At 51.4% G+C, this 18,315-nt stretch overlaps 1 protein-coding gene across 7 annotated transcripts in view; it reads right to left on the reverse strand.

Annotated features, from left to right (window-relative positions):
* CELF1 (CUGBP Elav-like family member 1) overlaps nucleotides 1-18,315 on the reverse strand; it is a 427,681-nt gene that overhangs the window by 287,708 nt on the left and 121,658 nt on the right. The window lies entirely within an intron of this gene.

Genomic DNA, 18,315 nt, shown 5'->3' on the forward strand with positions numbered 1-18,315 from the left:
CTGCCTGTAGCTTGTGACCATTGCTCCTGTAGCCATTCTTGAATGGGTCTCATGTGGAGTCGTACATTCGGTACCAGGTGGATGCATGATGCCATCATCCCCATGATCTTGCTCGCCGTCCTCACTGTCCGAGCTTGTCCCTTCCGGTAGAGGCGAGTTTCCTTCACCAGCGCCCTCGCCCTCTTCTCGCTGGGGAACACCTTGCCCTGTAAGGTGTTGATCTGTGCTCCCAGGAAGATCTTCACTTGTTCCGGCTCCATTGATGATTTCTTCCAATGGATGGAGAACCCCAGGTTTATGAGCGTGCTGGTCACTGTATGTGCGTGCAGCTTGCATTTCTGGTATGAGTTTGCTTTCACCAGCCAGTCGTCCAGGTAAGGGTATACATGTATCCCCTGCCTTCTTAGGTGCGCCGCGACTGCTGCGAGGCACTTTGTGAAAACTCTTGGTGCCGATTTTAGACCGAAGGCCAGTGTCGTGAACTGGTAGTGGCTTTCTCCGACGGTGAACCTGAGCATGTGCTTGTGCTTCCTGTTCATTGGGATGTGCAGGTATGCGTCTTTGAGGTCTATAGTGACCATGAAGTCCCCGGTCTGCAACTGTGGGAGCACCTCTTGCAGGGAGGTCATTTTGAATTTTTGCGTTCTTATGAATCGGTTCACGAACCGTAAATCGAGAATGGGCCTCATTGTCTCGTCTACTTTTGGTACCAGGAAGTATGTAGAGTATACTCCTGTGTTTCTTTCCTTGAAGGGTACCCTTTCTATGGCCTGCTTCCGCAGCAGTTCTTTTGCTTCTTCCTGAAGGCACTGCAGCTGCTTGCTTGCTAGCGGCTTTCTTCTTGGTTTTCTGCTTGTTGGCCTCGCCTCCAACTCTATGCAGTATCCGAATTGGATAATGTTGAGGATCCATTTGTCTGATGTGATTCCTCTCCACTCCTGGAGGTGGAATCTTAATTTCCCTCCCACTGGTGTCCTGTGGTCGTGGGTGTCTAGTTTGTCTTGACCCATCTGTACGTGCTGCCCCCTGGGATCTTTTTTGTGGGTGGGCACACGGATTTTTTCGAAGTCACTTGGAGGTGGGCTGCTGGCCCCCTCTTCTATTTTGTCCTCGTCCATTTCTCCCTCGAAAGGACTGGCCTCTTTGTTGGTACTGCCAGGGCTGTTTCTGATGGCCCTGCTGACCCTGCGAGTCTGCCTGGTGCGTTTGCTGGAAAGCCTGGTGTGAAGTACCTGGCTGGTTTCCGCCTCTTCCGCCGGGCCTCCGTGACGGGGTGCCCCTCTTGTTCCCTCTGAACTGCAATGCTCCCATGGATCTTGCTGTTTCGTTATCCTTCTTAAGTTGGCTGAGTTGCTCATCAACTGTTTGTCCGAAAAGCGTACTGCCGTTGAACGGGGTGTTCAGGATGCTGTGTTGCACCTCCGGTTTGAAACCGGATATCCTGAGCCAGGCGTGTCTCCTTTCCGTGACGCCCATCATCATGAGCCTGCTGGCCGTGTCTGCCCCATCCAGAGCCGTCTTTAGGCAAGAATTTGCAGCATTCTTCCCCTCTTCAATTAGCTTTTCGGCTTTCTGCTTGGCATCCTGGGGCAAGTCCTTCACCAACTGTCCCAGTCCCTCCATGATTTGGTACATGTGTCTGTTCACCAGGGCGTTGGAATTAGCCATGCGCCAGTGGGTCGCGGCATTCCGTTCGATCCTTCTGCCCACCAGATCCATCCTTTTGCTCTCCTTATCCGGTGGCGGGCCCGAGGTAGTGGGTACGTTAGCCCTCCTCCTTGCTGTGGCCGTGATAATGGAGTCTGCGGAGACCGTGCCCTGAATGTAGGCCGGGTCCTTTGCGGCATGCTTGTACTTCTTCTCAGTTCTGGGAGTCACTGCCTTGCATGTTGCGGGCTCCCTGAAAGCTTCCTTCCCCTGAGCCAAGACGCTCTCGAGCATCGGGAGGAACTGGCTCCTCGTTTGTGTTGGGAGCAATGTTTCCAGAAGAAAGTCTGCTTTCTGCTTCTCTTCGTCGAGCTTGAGCTTGAAAGCTGCTGCGGCAGATTGTATCACCGCGTTGTAGGCCCCGATGTCGTCCGGCGGCGAGGGCCTCGAGGGGTAGGTGTCGACCACCTCCTCCGGGCTGTCGGTCTCGACATCGATGTAATCCACATCCTGAAGGTCATAGGGCGCCGACTCTGTGTCTGTCCTGCCCTCATCTTCCTCCCCATAGCTGTAGCTCTCGTGGGGATTCTCGTACTCCTCCTGGTCGTCGAACACCTCGACGTCCCTGTCTTGCTCGGTGACTTCTGCGACCTCCTCTTCTTCCTCCTCGACCGCCTCCAGCACTGGTGGCTTGGTCTTGAGAGGGATCGTGAAGGCCTTCATCCTTGCGTCGAAATCTTTTTTCCGCTGCATGAAGTTCTCCATTTCTGCCTCGAGGCGCCTTCTTTTCTTTTCCATCTCGGCCGCGTGTTCCGCGTCGGATGGTTCCGCCGGTCTCTTCGACGGATGGCTCGTCGCCGTGCCTATCGGAGTCGAAGTTTGACGTCGAACCGGATATCGGGTCTCTGGTCGTCGTCGACAGTTTCGGGTCTTTCTCCCTCGTCGATCGATCCTTTTCGGGGACGATTTTCGACGTCTTCTGCTGATCAGCAGCTCTCGGCGCCGGGGACTCCTTCTCTGAGGATCCGCTGGGCCTGGGAGTAGTCGCGGACGCCGCCTTTTTTGGCGTCGGCGCTTTCGGGGTCTTGCCCTCGATTTTTCGAGACTCAGAGTCTCTCGGGTTCTTGGGGGCCGAAGAGTCTCCTACCTTGTCAGAAGTCTTCGTGTAATCGGTCTCTACGACCGTGTAGCAGTCGTCTTCGGCGGCAGCGTTGTCTTCTTCCTCGGAGGACATCCCCAGCTCGTAGAGCGACGGGGTCGGGGCCTTCCCCTGCAGGGTGGCGTGTGCTACCCTCTGCCTCTCTCTCACACGAAGGGTCTTCGGGGTGAAGGCGGAACAGGCGTTGCAGTCTCCGCTTTCGTGGTCCACCGGTAGGCAAAGGTTGCATACCGGGTGCTGGTCTTTCTGCGCGTACTTGTGGTGGCAGTTCCGGCAGAACTTGAACGGCGTGTTGTCCATCCTCGAGCGTCCAGGGCCTCTCTGGTCGCGTGTTCGTCGACGGTCGTCGAAGATCTGGATGGAAAACGCCTTATCTTTGCTTGTCTTTCGTCGGTGAAGTCCCCTGGAGTCTTCAGATGACTTCTCCTCGTCTTTTCTGTATTTTCTTTCTTCTTTCTCCAAAAATGTCTGGAGCCCAAACGGGAACGATCCAGACCCGACCGCGGAAAAAAAGAATCTGAAGATGGCGCCCAAGAGTGGGAGCTTCCGCAGGAAGCATGCCGACGTCACCGGAAATACACCCAAAGGGGGTGTGACGCCGACGCCCACCTGGGCAAAGAGAAAAAAAAAAAAACAAAGAAAAGACTACGAATCCGGACCCAACCACAAGACCGCGGAATAATGCACAGCATAGTGAATCCAGAAAGATTCACGCTGCAAAACCCCCTTTAGCATTGGCAGAGTCTTGACAGTCTTTTCAGAGGTGGAAAAGGTATCAAACAGGAAGTCCACCTCAACAGGGTCAGCATGCAGCTAGACATCATGATTTTTAGCCACCCTCTCAATAAGAGCATTGAATGCCGCAGAGTCCTCAGTGGGGAAAGTCTTGACAGTGTACACTTGAGTGTCCTGGGCAGTGTGCGGATCATCAGGGTCCCCTGCATCTGCCCATGAGTCTTGGTGATCCTCAGGATCAGTGTTGGCAGGGAAGTTGTACTCCTCATCATCCCCCTCCCCAGACTCCACATCTGAATAAGTGGGCGAGGGAGGAGGAATGGTCCGAAGCCGTGGATCAATCGGCTCCACCAGAACTGGGGAATCCGTAGAAGGCCTTTTGCGTTTCAAGGGAATTATGTAGGACTCCATAGGCTGTGCCGGCGTGATCTTTCTCTTGAAGAGTGAAAGTTTACCGGTATCGGCATCTATAAAATGTTCCGACTGCACCTCCATTGGGGGTTGTCGATGCTTCAAGCTCACCACTGGCTGTGGAGGCTTCGACCCCGTGGACACCTTAATGGGCGCGTCGTCGACCGTCCTGGGTGCGAACGCCTTCGGCGCCACTTTCGGCGTCAGCGTGAACTGGATTGGCGCCGAAGATTTTGGTGTTTTTGCAGCGGGCTTCGGGGTGGAAGTATCCTTCGGATCGACCGCGGAAGCCTTGTTCCTGATGCGTTGCAATGATTCCGACACCTGCTTTGTGAAGGAGGCGGACGGTTTCGTCGAGCCGACAGGCGTTCTCGGTCTACCAGCATGTGCAGACTCGAGCGTCGAACTCTTGGCCTTCTCCAGCCGAGGTGCAGGAACTGCCGCTTTTGGATCGACAAGTCCTCCTTCTGTGACGACGGCCTTCGGCTCCGATGGTTTCGGGTCGGCGGCCTTGACAATTGGTTTTGGTGCCCCAGTCTTCGGCTTGACGCCCTTGAGCGGTTTGGGCTCGACGCCCTTGAGCGGTTTGGGCTAGACGCCTTTGAGCGACTTAACCGGATCGACACCCTTCTTCGGCTGCCCCGACATGGCAGCAGACGAGGCGGCGACCGGAGCGACAGACGTCTTCTGTTTCGACGGCGTCTATCACTTTCGGTTTCGTCGATACCGAAGCTTTCACTTTCGGTTTCACCAATGGCGGCTATGCAGAAGTGTCCAAAGTCGGGCCCGTAGGCGAGATCGTGGATCCAGGTGTAAGGTCTTGGGTAAGGCCATGTGGTGATCCCTCGACCTGAGCCGTAGTGATTGATCGATCAGGGCATAGCTCTTCACCTGAGCTATCTTCCGTGGCCCCATAGACCTCATTGTCGTCTCCTACCTCGTCGACGACTTCTTCTGCATCGATTACTTCGACGTCTGCGTCGTAGTCGATCTCCACTGCCGTAGTAGAAAGCGGCTCCCGAACTTCTTGCTCGTCTTCTTCCCCTTCGAAAATGTCCACCGGGGCCGACTGCCGGGCCTCCTGGCGCGCCACGCGCAAAGTCTAATCGTCTTCTTCAAGCGAAAACGGGAACAAGCCATACAGTTGGCTTCATCGTGATCCGGCGACAGGCACTTGTTGCACACCGGGTGGACGTCGATGTGGGTATACTTCGATCCGCACACGGGGCATTTCTTGAACGGGCTCCGTTCCATGATGTGTCGTCGAAAGTCTGGTAGCGTCGACTGGGCCTCGAGCACCGAAGAGTCACGCGACCCCCCCGGACAGTCCGACTCGGGAACTGAGCCGGAACAGAGCTGGGCACCGAACGCAAGACAATACCGACGCTATAGGCAAAGGCCTTTGGGCCTTAAGGAAAGTTTCTATCGATTCCGATGTTGAGTGATCAAATATGCATCCGAACCCAATGGCGGAAAAAAACAATCTGGGGATGGAGTCGATGCCCATGCGCACTGTAGACCAGGGGAGGAGCCACCTATCTCGTGATACTTCGAAGACTCTTCCAGGACAACAATGTGCAATCATCCGGACCCAACACTAGGCGGCAATCTATGCTGTAGATATGAATTCAGCAGCCCACATGCCTCGAACGGTCAGATCTGTCTCCCCACCGAGTGTGAAGACACCAGGACCAACTGGAGCCGTACAGCACCAACCCCGGGGTATCTAGACGCCCTGCACCATACATCAACAAACTAGTCCAGTCCCCCACTGCACAACGACCGAGCAGCCACTGAGGGACATCAACATATCTGAATCCCACTTTGAAAGCGGCCCATCTGTTCTGATTTTTTCCACTGCCAGCTATTTGCTTCGAATCACAAGGAGCATCTTTGCGCGACCCAGCCTAGCCGCCCTAGCCACTGTGCACATGAACCTCCCGGCCTCTGAAGAGCGGGTTGTGCCCCCCTATTGTAATACACCATGCAACCTAAGCCCCCGCTTTGGAGCTCTCCGACTTGTCCGCAAATCCCCCTGTGCAGCCTATTGACTATGGTGAAGGCCCCCCTTCACCATAGCGTTCAGCTACAACCTCACAGTAGTTCCCAATGAGACATTGTTAGTACTTTGAACATTAGTACACTACAACCCTGAGTCCTGAAGGTGAACCCCTGAAACAGTACTATACCTTTATGCATCTCTGGTATCAGATTTATTCTTAGAGTGTGTCATTTATTTCCTCTGTGAGTACCACAAATGCTTAGCACTACTATCTGATACGTCTAACGGCTCGCATATACTACTACAAATGAGAGCGTTAGTATTATCTAGTTTAGTCTTTGTAAACCAATTGGAGACCCGGTAGACTCTCTGCACAGTGTACTATGTTTTAGTATACTATATAAATAATAATAATAAATCCACATTTGTACAGCGCACAATCACCCGTAAGGGTCTCTAGGCGCTGGGGGCCGTCGGGAAGATTAAGCAAGCTTTTGCCCAGAGTCACATGGTGCTGGGCTAATCTGCCGCCGGAGCCGGGGATCGAACCCTGATCCCCAGATTCCAGCGTCAGTCGCCCTGGCCGCGGCGCCACACCTCTCCCCTTATATAGATAAAGAGCCAGCTTCCTAGATCTAGGTACGGTCACATGTATCCCTTGTAGTCTTAGGTGCGTAGCTACTGTTGCTATGCATAGGCACTTTGTAAACACTCTGGGTCCTGATTTTATTCCGAAAGCCAGTAGTTTGAACTGATATTCCATTTTGTGGTAGACGTAACACTATTTCTTGTGTCTGTGATTCATTGGGATGTGTAGGTATACGTCCTTTAGACCTATTGTTGCCAAATAGTCTTTTTGTCGTAGCTGCGGTATGACATCCTACAGAGTTGTCGATTTGAATTTCTGTCTCCATATGCTTTGGTAGCACAAAATGATTGTGCTGATGAAAATGATGTAAACAAGACAACTGTTCTCCATATGAACCTGCTGAAGTATTGTGTTAACACCTGATGGTGGTAATGGGTAAAACAAATGTTACATTTAATGATGCATGCTTGTGGACAACTGATAATCAAATTAAAAAACAAATGTTAGAAAAAAGGTTTAGTGAGCCTGGTAAGGTGACATGGGGTGCTAAAACATGCAACACTCAAAGCAAGAACAAGGAGTGATCACACTATTTTAATAACTGGAGTTTAGCTGAAAAGCAGAATGGAAATGCACGCTGAAAACCAAAGTTAAGTGTTCTGAAAACAATGATAACAGTTGAAGACAAATTATTGGGGAATCAAATGGCAGATACAGCGAGAAGTGTTCTGAGCATAAACTATCTATTCCATGAAGGTGGAGGATTACAATTTGATAAGTGATCGGGCATGATGTAGATTACTTTATAGTAAAGCATTGCATAGCAAAGAGGGTCTTGTGAACTTTTAAGCAAATATCTAGTTTATAAGTTTGTATTTACGCCAGTTCACAAGCCACACTGAGTGCCTGACTTTTGCCCAACATTTCGAAACTGAAGAGAAGGAGGTAGACAGCACAGCTGTGCCACTCCTCCTTCACCTCTGCTGCGTTTGCTCAGCACGTGCCACCACAAGGCTCCCTTCACAGCCAGCTTTATTTTGAGAGTTTTATACAGCGCGAACAAGATCTTTGCAGATATCAGAGCGCTTTACAAGTAAAAAATACAAAGTAAAATATACAAAGTAAAAATACAAAGTAAAGAAGCGAATATACAAAGTAATATATGAGGTAGTTAGGTACAAGGTGCTAGTTACATAGGTATGTCAAAGGACATGAGGTAGGTAACAGGTGTGGTAGTGTAGGTACACTGAGTATAGACAAACAATTGTGTCAATAGCATAAAGTGCAATAGCAAGGAGCATATACTTGCTTAAGCGTGTTTAGAGTATTTAGAGTTTAAAGGTGGGCCTAGTTGAGGTGGGTGTGTGCAGGATGTATCATCCCACAGGTGCGACAGTAGAAGGGAAGTAAGGATCGTTGAGGTGGAGAGGGTAAAGTGTGCAAAGTCAACCAGGTGCGTCAACAATATAACAATATACATAATCAACCAGGTGCATCAAACATTATAACAAAATACAAAGAGTGAGCGTATACAATTACGTAATTCGATAATACAGGGTACAATAGGCCATGGACGGGCAGGACTTACAGCGCAGATTCATGAGTGATACGTAGAAATAGGTCATGTGTATTTTGCCATGAGGATCGCTTTAACTTCATTCTTAAAGATAGTGTTGGAGGAGATGAGCCTTGTTTCAGGAGGGAGTGAGTTCCAGATCCTGGGTGCCATTCCTGAAAAGGAGCTGTAGGAGAGTAGGGTCTGCAATCCTATGATCACCCAGATTTTTGCTTTTTGCTGCACTGGTTTACGACTTTCCCTGGCTGTGGGCCTGCTAATCAGACCCACAGCCTAGCTGTTCTCTCTATCCAAATTGTACTCAGGTACTGAATTGGCACTGGGCCCTCTCCAAGTCCCTGTACCCAGGGCTGAGGTGTACCCAGAAGTCTCCCAGGGGCTGAAGCATGTATTATGCCACCCCTGGATTGACTAACTAAAACTGACACAACTGGCTGCACGACAGCTGGGGCAAGGTGGTGTACTCACCCTTTGCTTTAGATATAGTATACCTATATCTAACCCTAAAATGGACACACAGATCTCCTATCAGTCACTCCTATGGCAGGCCTTAACAATCCTGAAGGCAGAGTGCTTGGAATCGTGTGAGAGGGTGCTCTGGCATGAGCTGAGCCTGTCTGCGGCTTTCGGGATCTATCCCTTAGCCGTTTCCATGATATCGCATACCATATACTCTTAAGTGCATTATAATCCTCGCGGTTATGTGCCAACTCTGGTATCGCTTTATCAAAACATGTCGAGTAAGGTGTCATACGAATTGGAATACTAACCCCTCGCCAATTCTGGCGACGGGGTTAGCATTCCACCCTTCTAGAGGGACACGACATGCCTGTAACCTATAACCCGGTTAAAAGTCAGACAGAGCCTTAGCATCCACAAAATGGATGCTGCCACCGAGACACAAGTCTGCCCTCCTGCTGCTGGGAGTCCTCCCAGAGCAGGAGATAAGGACAAAGGGTTTCCTGCCAGGGGCGGTGCCAGCACCGTCCCAGACAGGGTTTTGTGTATTGTAGGTAGGCAGGGCTTTAGAGGAAGGTGACTGCAAGTAGCACCCCGGTGCTCACTGTGCATAGGCCGGCTTGAACCAGTTCCAGGGTCCCTCCAGACCCTGTGCTGGGGAAAAGCCCGCCAAGGAAGTGGGTGTAACCACCCCCCTCCTAGTCCCACCCATAGGGCAGGACTTAGTCGCGTGCCAGCCCCTTTTTACAGGATAAAGGTAGAGACTGGCCCCCTTCCAAATCAGATCATCTTTGAATCCTGAAACTACTTTCTGCGAAAGGAACTCAAGACTTCTTCCTAAGATTTCTCCCTTGTGACTAAGGAGTAGTCACCCTGCATCCGCAGGCACCATCTAAGAACACTGCGGTCTGCTGTAAGTCCTTCCTCCGGAATCCGACTGCCCAGCTCGACGAGAACCGGCTTCCCTGGCACCTCTGACCTCTACCCACCTCTACAGCCCAGCTGAGAACCGTGGGTGCGACGAGACCTCAAGGGACCGGCCATCTGCAAGACTGCACGACTTCTTTCCAGCAAGCCCGCCGAGTGAATTCCTGGTGAGTGCTTTGGGGTCCGAGAAGCCCCCACCCTGAGCAGCTCCAGCACCGAAGAGCAGCCCCCCAGCATCTCCACGATCTGCGTGGGGCCCTTCTGCTTTCCGCTGCTCACCGCGTTGTTTGGCTACTAGCCCGTTGGCTTGTGGCCTCCCTGACGACGCCCGACGACATTTCTGCTGCTGGTCTGGTTGCTCCAGACTGGCCCTTGCTCCCTCCCAGAAGAGGAGCACCCCGGACCCTCCTGGTCCACTCAAGACGCCATTTTGAGTCCACCGCGTGGGCTTGAATTAGCCAAGGCTTGTTGCCCAATCCTGGGTAACTTCGACGCCAACGACTTCATCCTTCGTGGGACAGCTCGCACCTCCATCCTGGTCGCCGACAACGCCTCCTGGTCCGAGAGACTGCAGAGCCCAGCAGCGCCCACTCACCTGACTGCGGTGACTTCGCCCGGTGCCATCCTGGTGCCCACTTAATCACTGGCTAGTGATTCAAGAACTTGGTCCCCTCTGCTTTCAGGTTTCTTCTTCCTTGATCCAGGCTTGGATCCATCGAACTTTCCTTCACTGGTCGCCTGCCAGCAACTTCTTCCTTCCAGGCTCCTGGTCCGGCAACGAGATCCCCGACGTCTTTTCAGACCTATGCAGCTGCAGCCCCTGGGCTAGGTAACTTCGGCACTTCGGTGTCCCAGCATAGCCTCACTATCCTAGGGTCAGGATCCACTGTCGTTTTCTTCCTACCAGGTCGGGTTCGCCCGTGAACACTAACTTTGCCTTTTCTAGCTTCCATAGACTTTGTCCCGCATCCCGCGTGAGAGTGCACACTCTGCACCCGAGTTCCCTAGGCCTCCTGCTAGTAATCTAAAGGTTCAGTAGTCCAGTCCTAGCGATCCCAAAGCCTCTGAGAATCGTTACTTACCTGCTAGTAATTCGCATTCCACTTTGAAAGTATATGGTTTTTCGTGCCCCTCGGGCATTTGTGTAACGTGCTAACTTAAAAGTATTTTCGTAAGAGTTTTGTTGTGTGCTTAGCACCCTGTCCTCATAAAGAGTACAGGGTTGTTGTGATTCTAATAAATACATTGTTTATTTTCATAACACTTGTGTGGTGTCCTTTCACTGGGTGTTCAAGGGGTAATGTGATGGTAAAACAGCTGGCTTAACACGCCCTCTAGAGTCTTAGCCTTAGACTGCTCGTATCCATGCTACTAGGATAGCTGGTCTATAAGGTTGACTTACAACCAATCATCAATAAGGGTTGTTTGGACTGATATATAGTGATCACTAGAATAGTGAGCACTGCACATCAGGCCAACTTCTCACATTGGTGAGCAGCGGTTGGGATTTGAGCTTGCTGTTGTTTTACCACACATGCCCTAAGAATATCTTGTGAAAGATCACATAAGTACTAAAGGTACATATAACTTAGCTTAGAATACTCTGAGTTCTACTGAACCAGCTGTTGTAGCTCCTAGGGCCTAGCACACCCTAAACTACAACTCTAGCAAGGGATCAGTAGGCAAACATATAGTGTAGGTAAGTGCACCACTTACACCTCACTAGAAAAGCATGTCGACTCAGGGGGACTCTACTGAGACTCCCCTGGTCAGTGTTGACCCTCCACAGGTCACTTCAAGATATGCAGCCCTCAATTTTCAGGAGATGAGGCAACTCTGTGTCTCCAGGAAACTGAAGCAGGGGTCTAACCCCACCCTTCCCTTTCTGATAGGTCTCTTAGAGACATATGATGCCAGAAAGCTCTCTCAGTTACATGAGAGCATGCCAGCCTTAGAGGGAACCTCTGGGGATCCAGACCTCCCCAACACTGATTCAGCAGTTGAGGAGGAGGATCAGGAGGTACTCTCTGGGGATGAGGTAGACAAAGGTCTTGAGGTAGTCAGAAGGCTAACTAGGACCAACTTAGACTTACTTGGGCTAGGATCTGGGGGCCCCCCAGTACTAACCCGAAGTGGGCCTAACCTTGGAGTTAGGAGAGATAGATCTCTTTCTAGGGACTCCAATAGATCTCTGCACTCTAATGCCTCTTCTCAGGGGAGAAGGAATCCTCCACAGAGGAGATTTACTTCCCCTCAGAGAAAGGAGCATGAAGCTAGGATGAGACAAGCTGAACTGAGGATTGAAAGGGAAGAAATTGCCCTGGCCAAAGAGAAGCTTGCCCTGGCAAGAGAGCAGCAGATGAGTGGGCTAGCTCCCACTGGTGGCAGCAATCTCCCAAGAGATAGAGAGAAGGGTTTAGATACTAAACACCTGACTAAAATAGTGCCCCCCTTTAAGCAAGGGGATGACATCCAGAAATGGATGGCTGCTCTGGAGAGGGCCTGCACTGTGCAGAACATTCCCCAGAGTCAGTGGGCAGCTATACTGTGGCTCTCCTTTGATGGTAAAGGTAGAGATAAGCTCCTCACTACAAGAGTGGAGGATGCTAACAATTACCAGGTCCTGAAGAATACACTGGTTGATGGGTTTGGTTTAACCACTGAGCAGTACAGGTTGCTGTTCAGAGACACCCAGAAAACTCAGTCTCAGGACTGGTCTGATTTTGTGGATTGTGCCACTAAGGCTTTGGAGGGCTGGTTGCTGGGTAGCAAGGTTACAGATTACACAGGATTGTATAATCTAATGATGAGAGAACAAATTTTAAACAATTGTCAGAACCAGTTGCTGCACCAGCACCTTGTTGATTCAGATCTGACCTCTCCCCAAGAATTGGGAAAGAAGGCAGACAAATGGGCCAGGACAAGGATCAAGCAGAACCAGAACCAGAACCAGGGTGGTCAGAAGAAAGCAGACCAGAAGGGTAATGTTAAGAATGAGCAAAATGACCAGAAGTCTTCACCAGGTCCCCAACAAACCAAAGAGGGTGGGGGTCAGGCTTCCCAGAAAAAGAAGACTCAGGAAGGCCAGTCAAAAAGGTGGTGCCAGTACTGCAAAAGTAAATCTCACTGGTTTAGTGAGTGCACCAAAAGAGGAGGAGGACAAACTCCTACCACTACAGCTCCTAAAGCAACTGCACCCCCTAGTACAGTCAGTAGTGGTAGTGTCACTCCCAAGGCATTAGTTGGGTTAACCTTGGGTACTGAGGGGTCTGACAACTTAGTTGGCACACTCACTCAGGCTGTCCTTGTCTGTACAGGGGATGTGGATATGTCCCCTGAAATAAGTCCCAATACTTTGGGCAAATACAGGCAGACACCTTTGATTAATGGCAAAATGGCTCAGGCCTATAGGGACACTTGTGCCAGTGTCACCATGGTGACACCTAACTTTGTGGACCCTGGACAGATCATGCCAGGTACTGATTTCCTGGTGACCAATGCCAGCAATGTCACTACTAGTCATAGTGTGGCAATTGTAGCTTTCTCCTGGGGTGGAGTGAAGGGACAAAAGAAAGTTGTAGTCAGTTCAGACCTCCCAGTTGATTGTTTGTTGGGCAATGATTTGGAGTCATCACAATGGTCAGAAGTGGAGCAGAGGACTCACATGGAGATGTTAGGCTTGCCAGCACATGTGCTTGCTGTGACTAGGTCACAGGCCAGAAAATGCCCCACTGAACAGGTGCTGGATCCTGAAATTATGGACCAGACACCTCCCAAGAAGAAGAGCAGTAAGGGTAAGGCTTTGCCTTCCCCCTTGCCCCAGGTTGAGGATCAAGTCTCTGAGGAGGCTGATCTAGCAGAGCTGAGGGAAACTGAGCCTAAAGAGCTTGAACTTGATCAAGTTGAGTTTCTGGGCTCAGGGGGACCCTCCAGAGCAGACCTGGGGAAGGAACAGTTGAGCTGCCCTTCCCTTGAACCCCTCAGACAGCAGGCTGCTGCTGAGGCTGCAGGGAATGCCACAGGTGCCCACAGGGTATACTGGGAAGATGGACTCCTGTACTCTGAGTCAAGAGACCCCAAGCCTGGTGCAACCAGGAGGCTGGTCATCCCCTTGTCTCTGAGAGGTTTCCTCCTCACCTTGGCCCATGAGATTCCCCTTGCAGGTCATTTAGGTCAGACAAAGACTTGGGACAGGCTTGTCTCACACTTTCACTGGCCCCATATGAATGAGAATACCAAGGAGTTTTGTCGCTCATGTGTCACTTGCCAAGCCAGTGGTAAGTCAGGTGGCACAACAAAGGCCCCCCTCATACCACTACCTGTGGTGGGGGTTCCCTTTGAAAGAGTGGGGATTGACATTGTTGGTCCAATGGAACCCCAGACAGCATCAGGACACAAGTTTATACTGGTGGTGGTGGACCATGCCACCAGGTATCCTGAGGCTATTCCCCTTAGGACCACTACAGCCCCTGTAGTGGCAAGAGCCCTAGTTGGAGTGTTCTCCAGAGTGGGTTTCCCTAAGGAGGTCGTTTCTGACAGAGGTACAAACTTCATGTCAGGATATCTGACTGCCATGTGGAAAGAGTGTGGTGTGAACTACAAGTTCACCACACCCTATCATCCACAATGCAATGGGCTTGTTGAGAGATTCAACAGGACCCTGAAAGGGATGATTCATGGACTACCTGAACCTCTTAGGAGAAGATGGGATGTCCTGATCCCCTGCCTCTTGTTTGCTTACAGAGAGGTCCCACAGAAGGGGGTTGGCTACAGCCCTTTTGAGCTTCTGTATGGGCATCCTGTAAGGGGACCCCTGTGTTTGGTGAAGGAAGGATGGGAGAGACCTCTCAAAAAGCCTGCAACCAACATAGTGGACTATGTACTTGGTCTCCGCTCCAGGATGGCTGAGTACATGGAAAAGGCATCTAAAAACCTTGAGGCCAGCCAGGAACTTCAAAAAGCTTGGCATGACCAAAAGGCTGTACTGACTGTGTACCAGCCAGGACAGAAGGTGTGGGTGCTGGAGCCAGTGGCCCCAGCAGCTCTGAAAGACAAATGGTCTGGGCCCCACACCATCATTGAGCAAAAGGGAGAGGTTACCTACTTGGTGGACCTTGGAACTCCCAGGAGCCCTCTCAGAGTGCTCCATGTTAACAGGCTCAAAGCATATGTTGACAGGAAGGACATGAGCTTGCTCATGGCCACAGATGAGGGACAGGAGGAAGAGAGTGACCCTCTCCCAGACCTGCTCACTCAGAATCCTGATGATGGATCAGTTGATGGTGTTGTCTTTTGTGGCAGCCTCACTGAACATCAGCAACAGGATTGCAGGCAAGTTCTGCAATCCTTTCGACATATGTTCTCTCTGACACCCAGCCAAACTGATTGGTGTACCCATGATGTTGACACTGGAGACAGTCTGCCTGTCAAGAGTAAAATCTACAGACAGCCTGATCATGTTAGAGACTGCATCAAAACTGAAGTGCAGAAAATGTTGGAACTGGGAGTCATTGAGCCCTCAGATAGCCCTTGGGCTAGCCCAGTAGTTCTAGTGCCAAAGCCTCACACCCAGGGTGGTAAGAGAGAGATGAGGTTTTGCGTAGACTACAGAGGCCTCAATGCAGTCACTAAGACTGATGCCCACCCAATACCAAGAGCAGATGAGCTTATAGATAGATTGGCTTCTGCCAACTTCTTAAGCACATTTGATTTGACAGCTGGGTATTGGCAAATCAGGTTAGCTGAGGAAGCCAAACCTAAGACAGCATTTTCTACCCCTGGAGGGCATTATCAATTTGTGGTAATGCCCTTTGGACTGAAAAATGCACCTGCCACCTTCCAAAGGTTGGTGAATCAAGTCCTCACTGGGCTGGATGACTTCTGTGCAGCTTATCTTGACGATATTGCTGTCTTTAGCTCCACCTGGGAGGATCACCTGGTCCACCTGAGGAAAGTGTTAGAGGCCCTGCAAAAGGCAGGCCTCACTATCAAGGCCACAAAGTGCCAGATAGGGCAGTCACAGGTTGTCTACCTGGGCCACCTTGTAGGTGGAGGCCAGGTTCAGCCACTGGAGAGTAAGATACAGGCCATCAAGGACTGGACTCCTCCAATCACCCAGACTCAGGTTCGAGCTTTCTTGGGCCTGACTGGGTACTATAGGAAGTTTGTCAGAAATTATGGGTCCATAGTGACCCCCCTTAATGACCTGACAAGCAAAAAGATGCCAAAGAAAGTTCAGTGGACAGCAAGCTGTCAGAAAGCATTCAATGACCTAAAACAGGCCATGTGCACAGCACCTATCCTCAAGAGTCCAGATTACTCCAAGCCATTCATTGTCCAAACAGATGCTTCTGAGTTGGGTGTGGGAGCTGTTCTGTCTCAACTGAATTTTGATGGTAATGATCAGCCTATTGCTTTCATTAGCAGGAGGTTGACACCCAGAGAGAAAAATTGGTCAGCTATTGAGAGGGAGGCCTTTGCTGTGGTCTGGGCCCTGAAGAAGCTGAGGGCCTACTTGTTTGGCACTCACTTCACCATTCAGACAGACCATAAGCCCCTCTTGTGGCTAAATCAGATGAAGGGTGAAAACCCCAAACTGCTTAGGTGGTCCATTTCCCTACAGGGGATGGATTTTACAGTGGAGCATAGACCTGGGACTGATCACAGCAATGCTGATGGGCTCTCCAGGTATTTCCACTTAGAGCAAGAAGACTCACCTGGTCAAGGTTAGTTTATTGTCCCAAAGTTTGGGGGGGGGTCATGTAGGAGAGTAGGGTCTGCAATCCTATGATCACCCAGATTTTTGCTTTTTGCTGCACTGGTTTACGACTTTCCCTGGCTGTGGGCCTGCTAATCAGACCCACAGCCTAGCTGTTCTCTCTATCCAAATTGTACTCAGGTACTGAATTGGCACTGGGCCCTCTCCAAGTCCCTGTACCCAGGGCTGAGGTGTACCCAGAAGTCTCCCAGGGGCTGAAGCATGTATTATGCCACCCCTGGATTGACTAACTAAAACTGACACAACTGGCTGCACGACAGCTGGGGCAAGGTGGTGTACTCACCCTTTGCTTTAGATATAGTATACCTATATCTAACCCTAAAATGGACACACAGATCTCCTATCAGTCACTCCTATGGCAGGCCTTAACAATCCTGAAGGCAGAGTGCTTGGAATCGTGTGAGAGGGTGCTCTGGCATGAGCTGAGCCTGTCTGCGGCTTTCGGGATCTATCCCTTAGCCGTTTCCATGATATCGCATACCATATACTCTTAAGTGCATTATAATCCTCGCGGTTATGTGCCAACTCTGGTATCGCTTTATCAAAACATGTCGAGTAAGGTGTCATACGAATTGGAATACTAACCCCTCGCCAATTCTGGCGACGGGGTTAGCATTCCACCCTTCTAGAGGGACACGACATGCCTGTAACCTATAACCCGGTTAAAAGTCAGACAGAGCCTTAGCATCCACAAAATGGATGCTGCCACCGAGACACAAGTCTGCCCTCCTGCTGCTGGGAGTCCTCCCAGAGCAGGAGATAAGGACAAAGGGTTTCCTGCCAGGGGCGGTGCCAGCACCGTCCCAGACAGGGTTTTGTGTATTGTAGGTAGGCAGGGCTTTAGAGGAAGGTGACTGCAAGTAGCACCCCGGTGCTCACTGTGCATAGGCCGGCTTGAACCAGTTCCAGGGTCCCTCCAGACCCTGTGCTGGGGAAAAGCCCGCCAAGGAAGTGGGTGTAACCACCCCCCTCCTAGTCCCACCCATAGGGCAGGACTTAGTCGCGTGCCAGCCCCTTTTTACAGGATAAAGGTAGAGACTGGCCCCCTTCCAAATCAGATCATCTTTGAATCCTGAAACTACTTTCTGCGAAAGGAACTCAAGACTTCTTCCTAAGATTTCTCCCTTGTGACTAAGGAGTAGTCACCCTGCATCCGCAGGCACCATCTAAGAACACTGCGGTCTGCTGTAAGTCCTTCCTCCGGAATCCGACTGCCCAGCTCGACGAGAACCGGCTTCCCTGGCACCTCTGACCTCTACCCACCTCTACAGCCCAGCTGAGAACCGTGGGTGCGACGAGACCTCAAGGGACCGGCCATCTGCAAGACTGCACGACTTCTTTCCAGCAAGCCCGCCGAGTGAATTCCTGGTGAGTGCTTTGGGGTCCGAGAAGCCCCCACCCTGAGCAGCTCCAGCACCGAAGAGCAGCCCCCCAGCATCTCCACGATCTGCGTGGGGCCCTTCTGCTTTCCGCTGCTCACCGCGTTGTTTGGCTACTAGCCCGTTGGCTTGTGGCCTCCCTGACGACGCCCGACGACATTTCTGCTGCTGGTCTGGTTGCTCCAGACTGGCCCTTGCTCCCTCCCAGAAGAGGAGCACCCCGGACCCTCCTGGTCCACTCAAGACGCCATTTTGAGTCCACCGCGTGGGCTTGAATTAGCCAAGGCTTGTTGCCCAATCCTGGGTAACTTCGACGCCAACGACTTCATCCTTCGTGGGACAGCTCGCACCTCCATCCTGGTCGCCGACAACGCCTCCTGGTCCGAGAGACTGCAGAGCCCAGCAGCGCCCACTCACCTGACTGCGGTGACTTCGCCCGGTGCCATCCTGGTGCCCACTTAATCACTGGCTAGTGATTCAAGAACTTGGTCCCCTCTGCTTTCAGGTTTCTTCTTCCTTGATCCAGGCTTGGATCCATCGAACTTTCCTTCACTGGTCGCCTGCCAGCAACTTCTTCCTTCCAGGCTCCTGGTCCGGCAACGAGATCCCCGACGTCTTTTCAGACCTATGCAGCTGCAGCCCCTGGGCTAGGT

This window comes from Lissotriton helveticus, chromosome 3_2 (genome assembly GCF_964261635.1).
Source record: "Lissotriton helveticus chromosome 3_2, aLisHel1.1, whole genome shotgun sequence".
Taxonomy (NCBI): domain Eukaryota; kingdom Metazoa; phylum Chordata; class Amphibia; order Caudata; family Salamandridae; genus Lissotriton; species Lissotriton helveticus.